We start from the raw sequence: 24,786 nt of genomic DNA, 5'->3' as shown, positions 1-24,786 counted from the left end.
GAAAAATGCAACAACCAGAATAAAAATTCACTAGAGGACCGAAATGAGAAACTTGGCAGAAGAAGTACCTAGTGATGCTGAAGACAGTTTCAAACTCAAACAGAAAAACAATTAGATGGGAAATCAGTAAGGAAATAGATTAGACAACACTATAAACAAACTTGACCTCACAGATGTCTACAGAGCACGCCACCCAGCACAACACATTTTTTCCAAGTGTACATGGAGTCAGGCTAGACTTCAGGCTAGACCATATGATAGCCCCCAAAACACATCTTAGTAAGTTTACAGTGACTGAGCTCCTGCCGTGGATGTTCTCTGACCACAGTGAGATAGGGCCAGAAATCATTAACAGAAGGGATGTGGGTATTCTCACACACACACACACACACACACACACACACACACACACACACACACAGAGCATGAAGGACACACTCAGAGGGACCACAGAAGAAATCAAGCGGGAAGCTGTAAATTGCTTTATGGGGAATGAAAAACAACAGTAACAACAACAACAAATCCGGACAATTTAGGGATTAGAAGGAAAACAGTCTTGCCCAGAGATGGTTCCATGGCTAAGAGCCCTGGCTGCTCTGCAGAGGACCCATACATAAAATAAAAACAAATAAACTTTTAAAAAACAGAATTTTATATCAAGGAAGGAAAACAATCTCCATGGGAAAGTTTGTAGCTTTTCCTTTTTTCCTCTTCTTTTTATTTATTTATTTATTGTTTGTTTGTTTGTTTTTGCTTTTTGAGACAGGGTTTCTTTGTGTAACAGCTCTGGCTGTCCTGGAACTTGTTCTGAAGACCAGGGTAGTCTCAAACTCACAAAGATCTTCCTGGGTCTGCCTCCCAAGTGCTGGGATTAAAGGCATGACCCACCACCACCTGGCTTAATTTTCTTTTTTATTGATTTTTATTTTATGTGGATTGGTATTTGCCTACATGTATGTCTGTGTGAGGGTGGAGTTACAGACAGCTCTGAGCTGCCATGTGGTTGCTGGGAATTGAACCCAGGTCCTCTGGGAAAACAGATAGTGATTTTTAGCTGCTGAACCATCTCTCCAGCCCCCTTTTAATTTTTTTTTTTTAAAGAGTTATACAGTGTTCTGTCTGCATGTATCCCTGCCAGCCAGAAGAGGGCACCAGATCTCACTATAGATGGTTGTGAGCTACCATGTGATTGCCGGGAATTGAACTAAGGATCTCTGGAAGAGCAGACAGTGCTCTTAACCTCTGAGCCGCCATCTTTCTAGTCCTTAAACAATTTTTTTTTTCGAGACAGGGTTTCTCTGTAGCTTTCGGTGCCTATCCCGGAACTAGCTCTGTAGACCAGGCTGGCCTCGAACTCCCAGAGATCCGCCTGCCTCTGCCTCCCGAGTGCTGGGATTAAAGGCGTGCGCCACCACCGCCAGGCTCTTAAACAATTTTTTTGAGACAAGATTTCACTATGTATACCTGGCTGGTCTAGTGCTCCCTATGTAGACTGGGTATGCCTAGAGATCTGCTTGCCTCTACCTCTTGAGTGCAAAATTTATCATTTAAAAGCCTACATTAAATAAGAAAGATAAAAAATTAATACCCTAAACTTCCACCTATAAAAAAATCTGTAAAAAGAAGATAAGATTAAACCAAAGCTAGAGAAAAAGAAAACCCAAAAAATTAAAGCAGAAACATAATATAGAAAAGAAAAAAAATACACATACATTAAACATATACATACATACATAGATACATACATACATATATAATTTAGGGGCTGGAGAGGTGGCTCCACAGTTTAGAGCACTAAATGGTTTTGAAGAGGACCGAGTTCTATTCCCAGCACTCACATGGCAGCTCACAACTATCTGTAATTCTAATTCTAGGAGACCTGATGCCCTCTTCTGACCCTCTTGGGCATCAGGCATACATATGGTGTATAGGCATATGTGTAGATAAAAACACCCATACACATAAAATAAAATAATCTAAACCCCCAATAAATAAATACAAAACTAAAGATAAAAAGATCAATAAAATTGAGCCCCCTCCCAAAGAAAAACAATTCAGATTACTAAAATTGTATATGAAAGTGTAACGAACAGAAATGAAAAGATTATAATGGAATTCTTTAAACAAATGCATCTCCACAAATGTGGTAGCCCCTGTTCCGGGTCTGTAGTGCAGTGGTCAAGTGTGCGCCTTCACAGAGGGGGATAGGAAGGGAGGAAGAAGGAAAGCTCAGACCTAGGCAGCTTGACTAGTAAGTTCTGTCAGATACTGTTTCTTTTTTGAGATTTTGCCTCTTTTATGTTATGTGTATGAGTGCTTGCCTGAACGTACATCTGTGCACCAGATGTGTGCTGTGCTTACTGAAGCCATTAGGTCCCTGGAACTGGAGTTACAGATGGTTGTGAGCTGCTAGGTGGGCACTAGGAACTCAACCTGAGTTCTCTGTAAAGGCAGAAAGTGCTCTTAACTGCTGCTCAAGAAGCAAAGCAAAGATAAACTGTGTTCAATAGATAGCATGAAAGGAGCTTCCATCTTGCAGGTCCAATCGTGGGAACAAGGTGACCCAAGCACTGTTTCCAGACCACAGAGCTGTAGGTATGGCCAAGGAGAGGCTGGGTCTTGACACCTACAATGGGCCCCTTTGTATTTATTTTTATTTTCTTTTATTTATTATTTGTGTGCAGTGTGTGTGTGTGTGTGTGTGTGTGTGTGTGTGAGAGAGAGAGAGAGAGAGAGAGAGAGAGAGAGAGAGAGAGAGAGAGAGAAGAGGGGTGTAGTTCTGGCAAGCAAGTGTGTGGCATGCACATGGACATCAGAGGACAGCTTTTAGAAATTCTTTCATTGCGAGTTCCAGGCATCTGAACGTAGATCAATGGACTTCAAGATACCTTCACTGCTGAGCCATCTCTCCAGGCCCCGAACCAACTCTTTCTACTAGCAATGAATTCTGAAAATTAAATTTCGAAAACAATTCTAGGGGTTGGAGAGATGGCTCAGTGGTTAAAAACACTTGCGGACCTTGGTTTGACTCCCAGAACCCAAAAGGTGGCTCACAACCATTTGTAACTCCAAATCCAGGGAATTCAATATCCTCTTCTGGCTTCTGTAGGCACTAGGCATACATGTAGCACATGTATACACAAGAAGGCGAACTTACACATATAAATATATGAAATATAAATATAATATAAACACATCTTTAAAGAAGCAAAACTTTTATTCTATGATTTTGTTAAATATATTTTTTGTGCTTTCGAGTTGATCTTCTTTTTCTATACCTATTATTCTTAGATTTGGCCTTTTTCATGGTGTCCCATATTTCCCATATTTTGGGTTAAGCTTTTGTTAGATTTAATGTTTTCTTTAACTGATGCATCTGTTTCCTTTATTGTTATTTTTTGAGACAGGGTTTCTCTGTAGCTTTGGTGCCTGTCCTGGAACTCTTGTAGACCAGGCTGGCCTCAAACTCACAGAGATCTGCCTTCCTCTGCCTATTGAGTGCTGGGATTAAAGGTGTGCACTACCACTGCCTGGCCAAATAAACTTTCTTTTCTTTTTTTTTTTAGATTTTTAATTTATTTTTTATTAAGTATACAGTGTTCTGCCAGAAGAGGACACCATATCCCATTATAGATGGTTATGAACCGCCATGTGGTTGCTGGGAATTGAACTCAGGACCTCTGGAAAAGCAGCCAGTGCTCTTAACCACTGAGCCATCTCTCCAGCCTATTTCCTATATTATATCTTCAGTGCTTGAGATTCTTTCTTCCATCTCCTGTATTCTGCTGTTCATGCTTGCGTTTGTGGTCACTTTCTCATGATTTCTGTTTCTATAATTCCCTCAGCTGTGTTTTCTTTATTGTCTCTATTTCAGTTTTCAAGTCCTGAATAGTTTCTTTCATATGTTTCATTTCTTTTTCTTGGTTTTCTTTAAGTGATTTGGTGATGTTTTCCGATTATTTGTTTGTCTTTTTCTCCATTTCTTTAAGGGAATTTCTCGTTTCCTCTTTAAGAGTTTTAAACATTCTCTTGAAGTTATTTTTTAGGTCATTTTCTTCTGCTTCATCTACATTTAGTTGTTCAGGTCTTGTTGTCATAAGGCCTTTAGGTTTTACTGGTATTGTGTTGCTCTTTGTGGTGTTGCGTGTGTTCTTACCTTTTCTATTCATCTTTTCCTCTAATAGGTGTGGCTGGGGCTGTCTGAGATTCTGTTGAATAATCTTCGAGGTGCCAGTGAATCCAAAACTCAGATGGTTGTTTCTGGTGGTACAGTCATTGTCACAGTTTTAGTTACCCTGTTGGTTATTCCGTGTTCCTGGAGATAGCTCAGAGCTTCTGTGCTTTGCTCTGCTCCCTTGGAGTTTGCTGTCTCAGGCCTACTTTGGACTAGGTTGCCAGTTTTGCCCTGTTTCTGTAAATCCTGGTCTGGAACCCCTGCTGCAGAAGTCCCTGGCTTGGATTATTGTAATAGGAGCAGCGGGGCTGCATCCCCGGAACCCCGGCCGCCTGCTAGCTTATGCTTCGAAATAATTACACAGACACTGTATTCTTTTAAACACTGCTTGGCCCATTAACTCTAGCCCTTACAGGCTAATTCTCATATCCCGATCAACCCATCTCTAATAATCTGTGTAGCATCAGTCTTACCAGGAAAGATTCAGCATGTCTAACCTGGCAGCTTGCTTCATTACTGCGTCTGCCTGGGAGAAGGGAGCATGGCCTCTGTCTGAGGCGTCTGCCTCTGAGAGGAGCTGCATGGTTTCTGGGCTCACTTCCTCTTCCTCCCAGCATTCTGTTCTGTTTACTCCGCCTATCTAAATTTTAACCTATCATGGCCAAGGCAGTTTCTTTATTTAACCAGTGACCTTCCTCCATCATTGGAGTTGGACCTGGAAAAATTCCTGGCTCTGATCTACTCCCTCAGAGGTCCCAGACTTAAGCACGATCAGCAGAGGTTCCAGGTTCCTGCCTATTCCCTTTGATGTTCCAGACCAATGCCCAGACCCACAGAGGTCCTGGCTCAGGCCTATTCCGTCTGAGGACCCAGACTCATGCCTGGCCCCATGGAGATCTCTGGGTCCTGCCTATTCCCTCGGAGCCCAGGTTCACTCACGCCCAGACTGGCAGAGATCCTGGCTCAGGCCTATTTCCTGGGAGGTCCTGCTTCCAGGACTCGATTTGCTCCTGGCTTCTGCTCCCTTTCAAAATTCTAAACATCTCTTCTGCAGAAATTGACACAGTTATCCTAAAATTTATATGGAAATGCAATGGATTCCAGTAACCATTGTATTGGAAAAGAACCAAGTTGGAGGGTTCCCACTTTCTGATTTCAGAATTCTCAGCAAATAAAAACTCTCTGTGGGCTTTCTGGCCACCCTGAAGTGAGCTGCTTTGCTACACGCATGTACACATGTCCTCGCATCCTGGTAGTCAGCCCTGCTTCAGGTCCAAAGCAATAGAGCCAGCAACTATGAAAAGAAGCATCAGAGACTGACAACTTCCCTCCTCGTCATCCACTCCTCTTCTCTCCCTTCCCCCAGCTTCCTCCCTTTCCCCACCTCCTCCCTCTTTCCTCCTTCTCTTTCCCCCTCTTTCCCTTCCTCCCTCCCTTCCTTCTTTCTTCTTTCTTGCACTGGTAATTAAACCCAGGGTCTCATACCTGATGGCTGAGTGTTCTACCACTGAGCTAGTACTCTAGCCCTTTCATTGATTTTCAAGATTGTTTTGCTACAAAGGTCTCTAAGAGGCCATATGCCAGGGCCTCTGGGAGCACTGCTCCATTATGTCACTGTGTTGATGGCGGTGTGTTTGTGTGTGTGTGTGCTCCTTTTCCTGTTATCTCAGAAGTGTATCACCAGCAGACAGGCAAACAGAGTCAATGGTCCTCTCCTCTCACTTTGCTGTAGAAAGCTGAGTCCCTTGAGTCTGGAGTGGCCCAAGAGGAGCTTTCCAGGAATGTTTCACACTTGACTATAACTTGGCCTCTTCTCTGTCGTGATGACCAGGAAGGACACGACAGAAACGGGCTCATTTAGGGGTCAGGATTCAGCCTTCTTGACTGACATCTTCCGTGCCTTAGAAAGCTGGTGTCTACTAGCAGAGGCCATGGAGGCAGTGTGTGGTTTGATGCCCTGGTCAAACCTCAGGTTGTGCTTTTCTATGTATCTCTACAAAGGAGTCCTTATTGGTGCTGGGTCCTGGCTGCCTTCCCTGTGTGGTATAACGTTGTTGTGAGATCAAACTGTAGGACATTCAAGCTATTGCATTATTGAGGATTTCTAGAGATTTGGAAATAGTGAGGTACGTCCCTTGCCATAAAAATCACTGAGTTGGGGCAAGCCGGATGACTCAGCCAGTGAAGGTATCCTGACGTCCATTGACCTAAGTTCAGATGCTTGAAACTTGCTATGAAAGAATTCCTAAAAGCTGTCCTCTGATCTCCATGTGCATGCCACACGCTTGCCTGCCAGAACTATACCCCCTTTCTCTCTCTCTCTCTCTCTCTCTCTCTCTCTCTCTCTCTCTCTCACACACACACACACACTGCACACAAATAATAAATAAAAGAAAATCAAAATAAATACAAAGGGGCTCATTGTAGCTGTCTAGACCCAGCCTCTCCTTGGCCACACCTACAGCTCTGTGGTCTGGAAACAGCGCTTGGGTCACCTTGTTCCCACGATTGGACCTGCAAGACGGAAGCTCCTTTTGTGATATCTAGCTAATACAGTTTATCTTTGCTCTGCTTCTTGAGCAGCTTGTCAGTCCCTATACGTTTTGGGAGAACCTTTCCAAGAATTCCAGTAGCCTTTAGGCTAAGATGCAAGTGAGAGATCTTGGGGTAAAACCAATCTTGGGCCGAGAAGGGCTCTTGGGCCGAGAACTGTTCTACCGGAAATGTTATCTCTGATCCGTAAATGTGACACGAGCATTTCCGTGCCCTGTTTCTCGGCCCAAGGGTTTTGTTGTGGTTAATACTGTGTCCTGTCTATTTTATGCTCCATCTTCCTGGAAACAGTGAAATGTTTAGCTGTCACACATTCCTGGCTCGCGCTTTGCCTTGGGCCAGCTGTGTCACTTTGAGCAACACAATGGAACCGTGGGACTTTAGGTCAGAGAGAGCTGATTTGGTGAGGAAAAGAGAGGTTGAACAACAGAAGAGCCAGGATGGCCCTTTTCAAGGTCGTCTGTGTTCCTCTCTGCAGTGTAGATTCCCCCTGGGATCTATGTTATGGAGCTATGTCGTTAGCATGGACAGACGTATTTGTGTCTGATAATGGTGTCAGAATTTATTAGTCACTTCACAAACTAGGTTAAAAAAAAAAGAAAACCAAAATATACCAGAAAGCTATAGTAATTGGCACAGTATGGCAGCAAGGTAGTCATTTAGAATAAGCGATAGAATAAAATGGAGAGTCTCTGGCCAATTGATTTTCAGCAAATATGTTAAGACTGTTTTGTAAGGGGAAAGAAGAATTTTTTTGATGAACAATGGCAAGTAATTCCTGCAAAGAAATGAGCTGAGACCTCCCTCCCATTGCACACCTTGAACAAAAGTCAACTCAAAATGGACCATAGATTTTAATGTAAGAATTAAAACTATAGAATACTTAGAAGAGAATATGGAACTAAATCTTTATGACTTTGGATTAAACTAGAGCTTCTTAGATATAACACCTAAAGCAAAAGCAACCATGAACTTCTAAGATTTGGGATGGGGAGATGGCTTCTTGGGTAATGCAAACATGAAAACCCGAGTTGGACCCCCAGAATCTATGTAGAAGGAAGGTGGGGTAGCATAGCACCTTAATCCCAGCGCTGGTGGGTTTCAGGGTAACAGCAAAGACAGACAGATCCAGAGGCTTGCTGGACAGCAGTCTAGCTGAGATGATAAGCCCCAGGTGAGTGAGAGACCTTATCTCAAAACTATGATAGAGAGGCTAGAGAGATGGCTCCGTGGTTAGAACACTGGTTGCTATTCCAGATGACCCAGGTTTGGTTCCCAGGACTCACATGGCGGCTCACAAGTGTTTGTAAATCCAGTCTCAGGGGTCTGATGTCCTGTATGGGCTCCTTGATCATTTCATGAATATGGTGCACTAACATACATGCAAGCAAAACACCAACACACATAAAATAAAAATCAAGGAAATAAAAAGTGGGTCTACAAGAGCTAGTTCCAGGACAGGAACCAAAAGCTATGGAGAAACCCTGTCTCAAAAAATCAAAAAAAAAAAAAAAAAAAAGGGAACTCTCTGCCTTAGGCCTCTGATATTGCCTAAATTATTATTAACTTTTTTTTTCTTAAAAAAAAATTTCCACCTCCTCCCAGCCTCCCATTTCCCTCCCCCTCCTCTCCCTCTCCTCTCCCCCTCCCTCTCCAGTCCGAAGAGTAGTCAGGGTTCCCTGCCCTGTGGAAAGTCCAAGGTCCTCCCCCCTCCATCCAGGTCTAGGAAGGTGAGCATCCAAACTGACTAGTTCCCTTTTTGCTGTAACCACCTACCTAATAATTTTACCAGAATGTTTGAAAGCATCTTGATTTATGGCTTACGAGTGGATTTGCTTCTGTACTATAAGACTTAATGAAACTGTTACAACATTAAATGGTATTTGAGGTATTGTAAACCTGTGTTACTAATCCGTGGTTTTTCATAGTTGAATCCAGAATAAACTTTCTCTTATTAAAAAAAAAAATCCCCCCCCAAAAAAGTAGGTGTGTGCATGCCGGCGACTCCAGAGCTGTAGCGGGTGAAGGCAAGAGGACCTCTTTAGCTTGTGAGACCTCCCTCCCACAGGAACCCTAAAAAACTGTCTCACCTTCTTTAGGCAACTTCAGTAGTCATTTTTCTGTAGGTCCTGCATGTCCAGTTCATACAGCATAACATCAAGCAGTCCAAGCAAGAGCTGTTTCTTGCTCAAATGGCTAACAAACTCCATAAGGAGCCTCTTCGATGTCCATCATCTTGGAGTAGACTGGTACTTCCAGGAGTAGATGTGTCTCATTGTCATGAGAAGTCTTAAGTTCTTAAACATTTTAAATGCCATATTCTGTTAGTCTTTGAAAGTTTGAAGAATACCTATCTATCTCTCTCTATATATATCTAGAAAACCTAACTAACTTGATTACAGGCTTGACTTTATAGATTATTATCTACCAACCTCTATTTCTTAATTATACATTACAGTTTAAATGAGCTGCACAAACACAATACCTTAATCAAGAGCAGAAAAATACATATTACAAAATTGACCTTAAATTTCTATCAACAACCCAAGATTCATACCAATGCAAAGTATTAATCTTTATAGCATACCCCCTTTAAATGTAAATAAACATTTATAAACAATATTTGGAAACTTGGGCATAGTTCTCTCCAAACTACTTCTTGCTTTTTGTTGGGTGAGGTATTTTCTTTTGGGGGGTTCACAGAGATTTTTCAAGGGGTCCATCAAACCACATTAGTCTGGAAGATATCCACAGGTTTTCATCTTCTGTGGAAACAAAAGCAGAACCTCTTTTCTAAAGCAACATATCCTTAGACCCAAATTTTGAAGTCTAAATATCTTTATATTGGTTTAACTTAGCAGTCCCCAGAATCAAATGTCTCTGCAGTCAAAAACTTCAAAGAAAACAATAGACATAATCCAGACTCTCTGTTTATAGTCCATCTTTACATGGCTTATTTTCTCTACTCCTTTAGTCTATGACTGTCTATACTCTGTTTCTTTAAAGACTTTACTTTTTAAAAAAAAATTACTTCTTTTTATAACTCTCTATACTCCCTTCTCTCTTCTAAGCCTACATACATTTTTTTTTTAAAAAAAACACACTGTGACCTGTTCTGAGGTTTATTTCTGTCTGAAACTGTCTTTATTGCATATCTGTAATTATTTTCTGACCAGGAGCACTTTAAAATGGTAAGTAATGTGGTTGTGGCCGCCCTGGATGCTGGCTCCACCTCTCTCAGACTTTCAATATGCTGGAGGTACCTTACCACCAGCTCTGGGATGGCTGGGTGGGAATCGAGCTCACCACCTTAACTCTAGTAAGCAGTTGGCCCATGGAGTTGTTTCTGTAAATGTCCCTGGTCTGGATCTGCTGCTGTGGAGGTCTCTGGCTTGGGGTTGGTTCTGCAAAGGTCTCTGGCTCTGATCTTCTCCCTCAGAGGTCCCAGACTCAGGTGTGCCCAGAGACCTGGCTCAGGCCTACTCCCTCAGAGGTCCCAGGCTCTGCAACTTCTTTATTAATCAATGGTATTCACAGCATACAGAGGGGAATCCCACGTCAGAAGCAGAGACGGAGGTGGGTGGAAGGAAGAAAAAACAGAGGTAACAGTTTATTGACTGCACTTGACTAGAATCAAGTGGTGACAGCCATATAGCTGGGACCACATAGGAAAAGAGAAACAGAATGGGACAGGAGACATCTGAGTCCTATTCATAGAAGTTCTGCCTGAAACACGTTCCAAATTTGATTTTAATTTTATAACAACCCCAGACCCATTTACCTTAGAAAATTTCAAGATGGAGCAATACAAGGATAATTATATCTGAGTACATGAAACTGGATGATGGTAGTCCCTGCCTTTAATCCCAGAACTCAGAAGACAGGAACAGGCAGATCTTTGATAGTTTGAGGTCTATATAGTCTGGTCTATATAGTGAATTCCAGTATAGTCAGAGCTACATAGTAAGATCCTATCTCAAAAACAAGCAAACAGGGCTGGAGAGATGGCTCAGAGGTTAAGAGCACTGCCTGCTCTTCCAAAGGTCCTGAGTTCAATTCCCAGCAACCACATGGTGGCTCACAACCATCTGTAATGAGGTCTGGTGCCCTCTTCTGGCCTGCAGGCATACACACAGAATAATGTATACATAATAAATAAATAAATAAATATTTAAAAAAAAAAACAAGCAAACAAACAAACAAAAAGCTGTTGAACTTCCCACATAAAGAAACATCTTAAAGGCGGTGAGAGAAGAAGGCACACTGTGTGTATTTGGGTAAGGTAAGAATTTTAGTCAGCTTCTCACCAGAAACAATAGGATCCAGGAGATAATGCAATAACAGTTCAAAAAGCCCTGAAAAGCCGGGCGGTGGTGGCGCACGCCTTTAATCCCAGCACTCGGGAGGCAGAGGCAGGCGGATCTCCGTGAGTTCGAGACCAGCCTGGTCTACAAGAGCTAGTTCCAGGACAGTCTCCAAAACCACAGAGAAACCCTGTCTCGAAAAACCAAAAAAAAAAAAAAAGCCCTGAAAAAGAAGCTGGGATCTGAACTCCTGTCCTCACTCTTGTATGGCAGGCACTTTGCCCATGGTACCATCTGCTCAGGCCTAGTGCCTGCTTTTGTATGGCACCGAGTCAAGTAAGAATGGTTAGTCCCAACACGGGGCTTCGATATGATGGACAAGTCCTATATCCCTGAGCCATACCTTATGTAGGCGGAGGCTGCTCGTTCGTTTCCTGGCTGCCCAGACCTGAAACAATCACACAGAAACCATTAATTATAACACTACTTGGCCAATAGCTTAAGCATATTTCTGGCTAGCTCTTACATCTTAAATTAACCCATTTTTATTATTTTATATTTTACCATGAGGCTCGTGGTTTACTGGTAAGGTTCCCAGGCATCTGTCTCCTTCAATGGCTACATGGCATCTCTTTGACTCTGCCTACTTTTCCCCAGCATTCAGTTTAGTTTTCCCCACCTGGCTCTATTCTGCCCTACTATAGGCCAAAGCAGCTTTTTTATTAACCATGATAATAAAGCATATTCACAGCATACAGAGAGGAATCCCACATCAACCTTGAACCTCAGATTAAAAGAAAAGAAAGAAACTGGAGAGATGACTCAGTGGTTAAAAGTAGTGGCTGTTCCTCCAGAGGACCCAGGTTTGATTCCAGCACCCACATCATAGCTCACAAGTATTGTCACTCCAATTCTAGGAATCTAATGCCATCTTCTGGCCTCCATGACAATGCGTGTGTGTGATGCACAGATAAACATGCAATCAAAACACCCATATAATATACAATAAAAATAAAAAATGAAATAGAATTGCCTGTTAAAAGTAAATAAATTAATTTTTAGTTAAAAAATTTTATGTGTGTGGGTGTATGGCTGGCATGTTTGTGTGTACCTGTTGCCCAAGGAGACCAGAACAGGAGATTGGATCCCCTGGAACTGAAATTATAGATGCTTGTGAACCACCAGGAGTATGCTGGGAATTGAACCTGTATCCATCAGGTGATCCTAAGCACTGAGCTATCTCTCCAGCCTCAATTTTATCTTTACATTTCAAAAATTAACTTCTCCTCCTCCTCCTCTTCTTCTTCCTTCTTCTTCTTATTATTCTGAGACAAAATCTCTCTATCACACAGTCCTGGCTGTCTGCTGTCCAGGAACTTGCTATATAGACCAGGCTGACCTTGAACTCACAGAGCTCCGCCTGCCACCGCCTCACAAATTTTTCTCATTTTCAAATTGTTTTTTATTGAACTATACATTTTTGTCTGCTCTCCTCCCTCTCTTTCGTCTCCCCAATTTTTCTCATTTTTAAGGGCTGTAAAAGAGGAGAAGGAAGGAGGGAGGGGGAGTAACTATGCGGGGAAGTGAGGGTAACTATGCCTGGTCTAAGAAGCCTGAAATAGTTACTATGCCCTTCCTTGAGTTCTGGGGTAAAAGCTAGACTGGGGTGTTGGAAGTCGGTTGTGGTTGCTGCTAGCTGCAGGGGTGGGTGGGGTATCTAGGACAGAGCATGAGTAAACTTTCTTGTGTGGTAGAAATATCTAAAAATTAAAAAAGAATTGAGATAGGGTTTCACTGTGTAGCCCTGGCTGGCAGTAAATGTACCTCCGCCATATTGAAAGGCAGAGAGAGAGAGAGAGAGAGAGAGAGAGAGAGAGAGAGCATCAAGGACTGCTGTGACCACACTGCTTACCATTTTAAAATGTTCCTTGTCAGAAAAGGATTTCTGGGACAGATTCAGACATAAAAGACCTCTAAACGAGACACAGTGTGTTTAAAAAAAAATGTATGTAGGCTTTGGAGAGAAAGGGAAAAGTGTATAGATAGTTATAAAAAGAAGTAAATGGTTTTAAAAAATAAAACAAAGTCATTAAAGAGACAGTAAAGAGTACAGTCATAGATTAAAGGAATAAAGAAAAATAAGCCACATAAAGATGGAATATAGGGGGCTCGAGAGATGGCTCAGAAGTTAAGAGCACTGACTACTCTTCCAGAGGTCCTGAGTTCAATTCCCAGCAACCACGTGGTGGTTCACAGTCATCTATAATGAGATCTGGTGCCCTCTTCTGGCATGCATGCATACATGGAAGGACTGTTGTATACATAATAAATAAATAAATCTTTTTTTTTTTAAAAAGATGGAATATACAAAGAGAGTCTGGATAATATCTATTATTGTGTTTTCTTTGAAGTTTTTGGCTGCAGAGAGACATTTGATTCTGCGGACTACTAAGTTAAACCAACATAAAGCTATCTTAACTTCAAAATTTGGGTCTAAGGGCCGGGCGGTGGTGGCACACACCTTTAATCCCAGCACTAGGGAGGCAGAGGCAGGCGGATCTCTGTGAATTCGAGGCCAGCCTGGTCTACAAGAGCTAGTTCCAGGACAGGAACCAAAGCTTCGGAGAAACCCTGTCTCGAAAATTCAAAAAAAAAAAATTGGGTCTAAGGATATGTTGCTTTGGATAAGAGGTTTTGCTTTTGTTTCCACAGAAGATGAGAACTTATGGGTTCCTTCCAGGCTAATGTGTTTTGATAGAGCAAGACTCCCTGAAAGATCTCCATGAACCCTAAAAATATTAGCCCAACAAACAGCAGGAAAAAGTTTGGAGAAAACTATGCCCAAATTCCCAAAATGATGGTTTCTATATAAGTGATTAATGGTCAGAGTAAATTTCTAAAAAAAAAAAAAATTAAGGGGGATATGATATAGCGATGAATACTTTGCATTGATATCGATCTTGGTTTATTGATACAAATTTATGGTCAGTTTGTTACACTGTGTTTATGTACTTCTGCTCTTATTTAAGGTATTATGTTTGTGCAGCTCATTTATATAATTAAAATTACAGATTAATAGTCATCTATAATAGTCAAACTGTAGTCATGTTAGTTAGGCTTTCTAGATGTACAGAGATATATTTCAGATGGCTAGATATTCTTCAGATCTTTTGGAAACTAACAGAATATAGCATTTAAAAATGTTTTAAGAACTTAGACTTTTCTCAACAGTGAGATGCATTTGCTCCTAGCAGTGCCAATCTATTTCAAGATGATGGACATCGTAGGGGCTCCTTATGGAGTTTGCTAGCCATTTGGGCAAGAAACTGCTCTTGCCTGGACTGCTTTATGATTTGCTGTTTGAACTGGGCATGCAGGATTCACAGGAGAGTGACTGCTGAACTTTCCAAAAGATGGGATGGTCCTTCAGGGTTCCTGTTTCACAGAAGAAACTACCAGACATTCTGCAGGACACAGAAGAGAGCAATTGATGAACTTTACCATTACAAGGCAGAACATTCTTTCAAATTCCTTGCCTCATGGAAAATCTGCCAGATACCATGGACCTGTAGGCTGAAGATGGATGCCCCAACATTATAGAAGAACTTTGGGTGACTGCCCAGTCAGCACGATGTCTTTGTCAATTCTAGAGTTTTAGAAGTTGCTACAATGCACTCCCTGTTCACTTATGTGATAGTATATCCTTCTGGGGTCTTTGAAGAGTTTAAGACAGATAGTTACAGTATACTTTTCCATAGTTATGATAAAAGATAAATTAGACACGAAACTTTAGACTCAAAGAAATATTGTAAGTGTAATTCTTGCTTAATAGCTGTTTTTAAATGTAATTTTACTATGTTAAAGTTAAAACCTTCCTTTTTATTTAAACAGAAAAGGGGAGGTAATGTGGGATGTCCTTTTGTATATGTGTTGCTTTTATTGGTTAATGAATAAAGCTGTTTTGACCTATGGCAGGGAAGAATATAGCCAGGCTGGCAGAAATATATATAGAAAGTAGGCAGAGCTAAGGAGATGCCATGTAGCTGCCGAAGGAGAAAGATGCCTACCAGTAGGCTACAACCTTGTGGTGATGCATAGATAGATAGAAATGGGTTAATTTAAGATGTAACAGCTAGCTAGACATACACCTGAGCTGCTGGTCAAACAATGTTATAATTAATATAGTTTTTGTGTGATTATTCAGGTCTGGATGGCTGGGAAATGAACAAGTGTTCTCAGTCTACACTAAGGATCTGAATTCAGTTTCCAGTGTACATGTTGTTTAACTCACAACAACCTGTAACTCTGGCTCCAGGGAACTCTGACCCTTTGGGGTTTCTCAGGTACCTGTACTCACATGTACATGCCTCCCCACAAATACTAATCATCTAAATAAATAACAAATGTTGTGGTTTGAATGAAAATGGCCCCCATAGGCTCATAGTGAGTGGCACTATTCGGAGGTATGGCCTTGTTGGAGAGGTCTGGTCTTATTGGAGAGAGGGTGTCACTGGGGGCAGGTTTTGATATTTCAGATGCTCCTTCTTCAACATCATGTCTGTCTGTGGCATCCTGCTTCCTGCTATGATGACAATGAACTAAACCTCTGAACTGTTAAATGTTTTCCTTTGTAAAAGTGCCACGGCCATTGTGTCTCTTCACAGCAATAGAAACCCCGACTAAGACAGCAAGTAAATCAAACCAAATTCCAGGGCAGATGTTAGTGGCACTGGCCTTTAATCCCAGCACTTGGGAGGCAGAGGCAGGTGGCTCTCAATGAGTTTGAGGCCAGCCTGGGCTACCAAGCGAGTTCCGTGACAGTCAGGACTGTTACACAGAGAAACCCTGTCTCAAAAGACAAAACAAAACAAAAACCAAATTCCAGGCTAGCAACATGACTCGGTGGGTAAAAGTGCCTGCCTAATGAATGACCTGAGTTCTTAATCTGTGTAGAGAAGATGGATGTGGTGGCACACAGCTGTAATCCCAGCACTCCTGTGGATGAGATGGGGGAGGAGGCAGGAGAATAGAAAGTTTTTTTTTAATGTTTATTTATTTATTATGTATACAATATTCTGTCTGTATGCCTGAAGGCCAGATGAGGGCGCCAGACGTCTTTACAGATGGTTGTGAGCCACCATGTGGTTGCTGGGAATTGAACTCAGGACCTTTGGAAGAGCAGGCAATGCTCTTAACCACTGAGCCATCTCTCCAGTCCGAGAATAGAAAGTTTGCTAGTCCGCAGCCCTTAGGTACATAGAGTGGCACGTGCGCGCGCGCACACACACACACACACACACACACACACACACTCATAAAGAAAATCCCAAGTAGGTTAAAGCAATAGCAACAACACACGAATACAGTTAGCTCTCCCAAACTGCATATATGGATTCAAACAACCCTGGAACTGTCAATACTTGGGAAGGAAATATGCCTGCCCCAACCTCTCTTCTCATCTTTGCTCTCCAAACAGTATTTTATAACAACTATTTCATGCAGCACTTACATTGTAATAGGGATTATAAGTAATTTGTAGACGAATTAAAGTGTGATGTGTAGGTTATATGCAAATACGATGCCATTTATATAAGGGGCTTGAGCATCAGTGGATTCTGGCATCCTTAGGTGGTCTCGGAGCCAATCCCTCACGAAGGCTGACTGTAGTCTATTTCCAGCGATAGCTGTCTGTAGAACCCTCTCCCAGTATAGAGTACTTAAAATGCTGGATGAAATGCAAAAAGCATCTTTCTTTTTAAAGGCATGGCAATGTTGTCAGGAAAGGAAGGGAAATTATCAGAAACAAGGAGAGAGTTCTATACCAGGAAAATTCCAGCTGGAGATAGTGTTGCCAAGTGACACCTGCCAGTCCCTGTGGCCAAGCAAAATGCAGAGAGGAGAGTTGAAATCTGAGTCCTGACGGGTGGGGAGGTTGGGTTGGAACCCATCCGAAGAAGTTGATTGAGGATAAACTGGAGAAGTGAGGGGGCTATGGAAGTCCCAGCAGCAGAAAAGGCAGCGAGGATCCTGTCTCCCAGCCACCGGCCTGCACTCGCTTGCAAATGATGTCTTATTACTGCGCTTTTGTAACGTCTTAAGCCTCAAATTTCACTTAATTCTGAGTTTGTAGTGCCCCCAATTGCCAGCAGAATAAAACAGATTTTCCACAGAAGAACACGTTTATCATAGAGACCTCAGTTCGCACTGATAAACTTCCAAAGAATATGAGTTCATACACATTTAAAAAACATCTATTGAACTCAGGACCTTTGGAAGAGCAGGCAATGCTCTTAACCTCTGAGCCATCTCTCCAGCCCAGCAACCACATGGTGGCTCACAACCATCTGTAATGGGGTCTGGTGCCCTCTTCTGGCCTGCTGGCATACACACAGACAGAATATTGTATACATAATAAATAAATTAAAAAAAAAGGGGGGCTGGAGAGATGGCTCAGAGGTTAAGAGCACTGACTGCTTTTCCAGAGGTCCTGAGTTCAATTCCCAGCAACCACATGGTGGCTTACAACCATCTATAATGAGACCTGGTGCCCCCTTCTGGCTTGCAGGCACACGTGGAAGGAATGCTATACACATAATATAATAAATAAATTTAAAAAAAAAACAAATAAAAAACATCTATTTATTTTTTAAAGCGGTCAACATAGGCAACATTTGAAAGCATTTGAAAACAGCTTTGATGCGATTATGCTTCTGAACTAAATATCTTTTTTGCCCTTTTTGCACACATAGGCAGTGTGCTACGATTCTCCCTGTTCCCCCCTCTTCCCCACCCCGCACTCGTACTGACCCCGTTCTTCCTAACCAATCCCTTTTCTACACACATATCTTTCCTTTGCTTTTTGGACCCATTACATTTAATTAGAGTTGCTTATCTGAGCACGGTTAGGGGTTAGTTACTGGAGTATGGCCAGTTTAACAATGGCTACAGCACCGAAGAAAATGGCCTCCCTTACCCTGACAACCATCAACAGCTAAACTCCTCAGGGAGGGGTAGGGCCCCAAAACACCTCCTTCTCCCACCCCGATCTGTGAAGGAATGTTTAAGAGCCCAGTTTTGTTCAGGTCTTGTACAGGTGGGTAACCATAGTTACAGGATGCACATTTAAACATTTTTATGTATTTATGTATTAAATATTTTTGTAAATTCTCTTGCAGTGGTTAGGAGTACTGGCTGCTTGTCTAAAGGCAGAGGACTGGGGCTCAGTTCGCAGAACTCAGACCAGGCCAATCACAATGGCCTAAGTCTCCAGCCCCAGGGGCTCCCTCTTCTGAACTCTGGGGGCACCTGCCCATACATGGTGCACACACCATACCCACACCAACACCCACCCACCCACTCCCACCACAAAATAAATAAATAAATATTTTAAAATAGAATCTTAGAAAAGAAAGAAAAGTGTCTTCCTAATGACTGAGGAAGGGAAGGGACAGGTGACTGTCACATGGAAGTATCGGAGGCTCACGACCGAGTCCTCAACAGGAACCGTGGATGGCAGAGACAACTGAAAGCTTCCAGTCTCGAATCTAAATCCAGTGTGACCATGTTTCAGAAACTAAAGTAAAACAGAGGCATTTCCCAACAAACAAAAGCTGAGCCAGCTTGTCATCGGGAGCTCTTCCACAAAACTATTCGGGGAAGTTTCAATCTGGGCATGGCGGCACATGTCTGTCCTCCCTCGCTTCTCAGGGACTTAAGGCAGGAGGATAACTTGAGCTCAGGAATTCAAGGCCTGTTTGGGCAACATACTGAAAATTAGAGAGAGGAGAAGGAAGGGGGTGGGGATGGGGGAGACAAGAGAGAAGAACAGTGGCAGAGAGGGAGATAGAAAGGCACAGAGAGACCAAGGAGAGACAGAGAGGAAGAGAGAGGGAGGAAAGAAGGGAGGCTTGAGGTAAAGTAAAAAGAATTCTAGACTGAAGCATACTGATGCAGGAGGAAGCGTAAAGGACTAAGCAGGATGAGGAGGAATGCACACAGAAATACAGGTAGCTCTTACACTTATCATATAGACATTTACGCACTTATTAAGCACATGTGTGTGTTTATAAAACAGCCAGCTGTGACAGAGTACTTACCTGGTGTGTATAAGGCCACGAGTCTTATTCCCAGCAGGTCCTAAAGTTGTCATGGTGCATGACAATCCCAGGATGCAGAATGTAGAGGCAGGGGAATCAGAAGTTCAAGGTCATCTTTGGTACAAGTGAGTTCAAGGTCATTTTGGGGTACTTAAGACCCTGTCTTGAAAACTCAAAGCCACAAGGACCAAGCTGGGTGTGGTGATGCTCACCTGTAACCCAGCACTCAGGAGGCAAAGGCAGGAGGATCACAAGTTTGGAACTCCTCAATAGGGAGCCCCAGGCCAGCCAGGACTCCATCACAGGAATAATCTCAGAAAAATCTACTTCAGGGCTGGCAAGGCTGCTCGGTTGATAAAGTGCTCTGGGCAGGCCTGGCGACCTGAGTTCAATCCTTGGAACCTACTAAAGGAAGGAGAGAGCTGGTTTCAGATTTGTCTCCTGACCGCCACATGCACGCCTTCACCCACTATAGTAATACACAACAACAACAAATAAAGCAATACATAGTGCTTTGTGGGATTTAGAATAGACAGACATAAAACAGATGACAAGTCCTACCCAGAGGGCGGACGAGAGATGGAAGTAAACGACTGTCAAGCCCTTATGTTGTCTGACACATAATGCAAATGCTAATCTAAGGCAGTGAGTCCGGCAGTCATATATTTTTAGAAATAATTTTTTTCAATTGCAGAATAGCTTTAGAATTGCAGAGAAGCTGAGGGACAGTATGGAGAGGCCCCCAGGTCCCACGTTGACTCTTCCTCCATCAACATGTTGCGTTTCTGCCGTGATTAGTGTCAACTTTGACACTTTTTATTTTGAGACAGCTCCTCACTATATAGTTCTGGCAAGTCTGGAACTTTCTATGCAGACCAGGCTGACCTTGAACTCACAGAGATCCACCTGGCTCTGCCTTCTGAGTGCTGGGATTAAAGGTGTGCGCCACCACGACAAAAGCTTCAACACTAACATTTTGAAAAGATATTATTATTATTATATTTAGTTTTTTGTTTGGTTTGGTTTATGAGGCAGAGTTTCTTTGTGTAACAGTCCTAGCTGTCCTGGAACTCACTCTGCAGACCAGGCTGGTCTCGAACTTACAGAAATCCACCTGCCTCTGCCTCCTGAGTGCTGGGATTGAAGATGTGAGCCACCACCCACCCAGCTTATTTTTACTTATTTGTACATGTGTGAGTATGTGTACATGAGTGCCTATACCCTTGGCGGTCAGAACCATCAGATCCCCTGGCGCTGGAGCTACAGGTTGTTAGGAATCAGCTGACACAGATGTTAGGAATTGAACCCAGGTCCTCTGCAAGATCAGAGCAGTGTTCTTAACCATTGAGCCATCTCTTTTGCCCCCTGTCTTTTACTTGTTTGTTTATGTGACAGGGCATTATGTTTCCCAGTCTGGTCAAGTCGCTAAGAATGACTTTGAATTCCTGATCTTCCCATTTCCTCCTCCCTAGTGTTGGGGTCGCAGGCACTGATATACTGTCAACTAAAGATGACATTTTATATTTCTTTAATTCTTACATAACATCTTTTCCTGTTGAGGACCTGATCTAAGATACTCTAGTACATTTATTTGTGTCTCCTTGGGCTTCTCTTGGTTATGGCAGCTTTTTAAGCCTTCCTCATTTTTATATCCTTAGTAGCCCTAAGGAGCCCTGGTGGCTTGTCTTATAGGCTGTCCCTCAGTTCAGATTTGTCTGATATTTTTGTCAAGACTAGATTGGAATTATATGGATTTTTTCCCTGCATGCACCAGAGCCGGATGATCTGTGTCTGAGAGGAAGAGCAGTGTTAAAGTTCCAATTTCATCACAGAGCATCAAGGGGAACATTACCATATTGCCGGTCTCTGTTGATGCTCACCTTGGTCTGGGGTAGCATTGCTAGGTCGCTTCACTATGAAATTATTCCTTTTCCTCTTTCCCTTATGGCACTCCTTTGAAAGAGTCGTGATGGCCAGGCCACAGTTAAATGAGCAAGAATTATATTGTGGCTCCTTGGGGACACAGCATCTACATCCATCATTCAGAGCTGGTGAGCAAGAGAGACGCCTCCTTTCCCACTCGACGGTTATACCTTGGTTTATACTGTGCATCCCAGGCTGGCCAGGCTTTTACCACAGTGTCCCAAGGACTGAGATGATAGGCATGGAAGACTATGATCTGCCTGCCTCTGCCACCCAAGTGCTGGCATTAAAGGCGTGTGCCACCATGCCTGGGTTTGTCTTAAGGCATTTCTTTTCTGTAATGTACTTCAGAACAGTAGTAGGCACCTTCACACCCAGCGTGGCTCTTCTTGTTTGTCTACTGTTATTTTGATTTTTGCAGAGAGGGACCCTTGCTTTCTTTGAGAATTGCATTAGATGTGGGCACTAACATTAATATGTCATTTCTTCTAGACTCTTAGTTGACAGAATAAGAAAAAAGTGCGTATGTATGTAAACCTATCCATACACATATGAATTCATGTCAGGTTTATATGCATCCACATATATTTCTATATATAATCATCTATGCCTATAGAAACCACTGAATAAGGAGAAAATGTCAAAATAATGAGTGTGATGGTTAATTTTGATTGACAACTGGATTTGATTTAGAAATACCTAAGAGGGCTGGAGAGATGGCTTAGAGGTTAAGAGCACTGGCTGCTCTTTCAGAGGTTCTGAGTTCAATTCCCGGCAACCACATGGTGGCTCACAACTATCTGTAATGAGATCTTGTGCCCTCTTCTGGCCTGCAGGCATACATGCAGACAGAACACTTTATGTTTCAGAACACTGTATGTTTAATAAATAAATAAATTTTTTAAAAACTAGAAATACCTAAGAGATTAAAGCACACCTCTGGGTGTATCTGTGAGGGCAGACCCGGAGGACGTTGCCAGGTTGGGCAGCAGCTGAGGGTGAATGATCAGTCCTGACTGTGGTCAGTACTGTTCAATAGCCTTGAGGACCAGGGCTCAAAGGTAAAAGACCCAGAAGCCCCCAGCAGGGGCATGCTCTCTGCTTCCTGCCCACCACCAGGTAAGCTGCTTGGCTTCATCACATTCTCCCTTCCGTGATGTTCGGTCTCTTCCTGGGCCCGTAGTGCTGCCAACTGAGCAGCTACTGAAGTACGGGAGCTCGTGAGACGACGTAAACTTGCTCTTGTAAACCATCTTCCCTCTCCGCTTTATTTTGTCACCACAGGAAAATGTGTGATGCGCATAACACAGGGAGGAAGGGAATAATGGGATGAACAGCTCGTCCCAATGAAGACAGGGCTAGAGAAACAGTGGAACAAAAACCTAGCCAAACCAGGCAAGACGGATAGAAAGCAAAGAGCAAGGTGGCGGCAGACTGAAACGGAAAGGGGATAAACGGTAAGTGTGTCAAAAAAAAAAAAAAAAAAAAAAAACTAGGAGAGCCACCACTCCATAGCTACCCTCTACCTTCTCCGTTCCGTTTTCCCCTCTGTGTTTTCCTGCTCTCTGCCTAGTGGTGCTGACCTGCGTGGGCTGGGCCAAAGCATCCCATTCCCGGCCTGGGACTCCTCTCTCGGCTCAGCCGTACAGTGTCACACAGAGCCCACGTGGGCTGCCTGCGTCCTCTGACCAAAAGGCACTGCTTCGCTCTCATTGGTTGGCTCTACGGATATTTCCATGTGGATTTGGAAAACTGTTCACTCGCTTCAGCCCTTCAGGCCTAGGAGTATTAATAATACTGTGGTTATTAGCTCTGTGATCCCTTGTGGGTCCCCTGTACCTTGTGCAAGACTTCATAAACGGGCCCTTCATAAAACCTTCCGTGTATTCATTTCCACGTTGTATCTTTTTTTTTTTCTTTTTCTTTTCCGGTTTGAACTCAGCCTGATGTAATAATTGTGGAATCTTCACGATGGGATCCTGGCTGGTGTATCTGAGGAAGGCAGTCAGTCCTACTGCTGGGGAACAATTAGGAAATGGGTCCTCTGCTTGTCTAGCATGTGTTAACACATCGTCGCACCTTGGCTCAGCTGCCGTGGGGGCACGTGACAAAATGCAGCCGAGGGAGGGGGCCTCAGTCTGGTAAGCGGCATTAATCTGCGCTGGCAACCAGTGTGGGTACAGAACAGTAGAACCCAAGGACTTCTGCTTACCACCCTGTGAAGTTTACACAGCGAAAGTTGCTATGGAAAGGAAAAAAAAAGAGAGTGAAGACCAGAATGCTTTGTGGCAGCTTTAAGGGATGCCTTGATTTCTGGCGATTATGGGATAGATACATATGCCTGCAAACCAAGGGTTGGGGCTGATTATTGGGGTTGTAGTTTGCAGCATCTAATAAATAAACGGTCCCACCAAGTCCCTTACATCAAGACAAAGTCGTGGGTGGGAAGAGGGAAACTGAGATATGGGGAAGGAACGCAGGATGCTCCCCCAAAAAGATATGAAAAGGCGATCGGGCTGAGGACGTTGAGCTTCTTTGGATGGAACGAGCTCTCCTCTGGATAGAAGCCGCGGTTGGTTAACCGCCTGCACACAAGCCTGAGGACCTGAGTTCGACTCTCTGCCACCCATGCTAGCTCGGTGTGTGTGTGTGTGTGTGTGTCACCCCAGGGCTTTGGGGACAGGCAGATCCCAGCAGCTTATTGGCCAGCTGGTTGACACGCTTCAGGTTCAGTGAGGGACTTTGTTTCGAAATTAAGATGGAGAGGGTCAGCGAGCTGACTCAGCCGGTAAAGATGCTTTCATCACCTGAGTCTGATTCCTGGACCCCAAGGAGTGGAAGAAGAGATTCCCGTAAGCTTTCTTCCAGTCGTCATACACATACCATGGCATGCACCCCCTCCACACTAAATAAGTAGGTAAATAAAAAATATAATAATGATACTAATAAATAATGGGGAGAGTGAGTAAGGAAGATACCCAATGTTGCCCTCTGTCCTTCACATGCCTGCACACATGTGTAGTGTACACACTCATGCATGCACATACATCACACGCACACGCACATTACAAATTCCCCCAGGTGCATCACTAAGCACCTAGTGTAAAATGAATGTATGATGCTTGGCAGCTGGCTCTCCAGGTCGGCAGGTGCGGTCCCTGGACCAGCAGCGGCAGAATCACTTTTGATGTTTCAGACATGCAGAGTCTCAGGCTCCCATCAGTTCGACGGCATCTGAAACTGATGGATTGCTGCCCAGAAATCTACATTTTAAAAAATCTTATGGGTGATTGGGTTCATAGCTAAATTTGAGAACACAGGCATGATAGATCTCTCCGCTTCTGTTTTCTTGAGTCTTTGGACACCACATCTTTCCTGTCATACTAAGCACAGAGGCCCCTGATCAGAAAGACTGACAGCATTAGAACTATCTAGAAAATGCTGAATCTTGGGTCCAGCTCAAACTTGCTGTACAAATCCGCATTTAAAAATCTCCCCAGGCGATCCAAGCATGTACTGCAGTTTAAAAAGCCCTGCCCTACAGCAGTGGCCTGCTAGCTTTAGCACGTTAGAGTCGGCGCCCGTTGGAGACACTGTGCTGGGTAAATCTACTACGTCTCTGTAAGCACAGCCCGCAGGAAGGTGTGGGTGATCCCTTCACAAAAGCAGCTGTTGAGTAGCCCGTGAAGGTACCGTTTCAAATACAGATGGGAAAATCCTAAGATTCAGTGCTGAT

This window comes from Microtus oregoni, unplaced genomic scaffold (assembly GCF_018167655.1).
Source record: "Microtus oregoni isolate MIOR12 unplaced genomic scaffold, Mior012 000005F_ref0000423, whole genome shotgun sequence".
Classification (NCBI taxonomy): Eukaryota; Metazoa; Chordata; class Mammalia; order Rodentia; family Cricetidae; genus Microtus; species Microtus oregoni.
The sequence above is the reverse complement of the archived record's forward strand: the minus strand, read 5'-3'. Positions refer to the sequence as shown.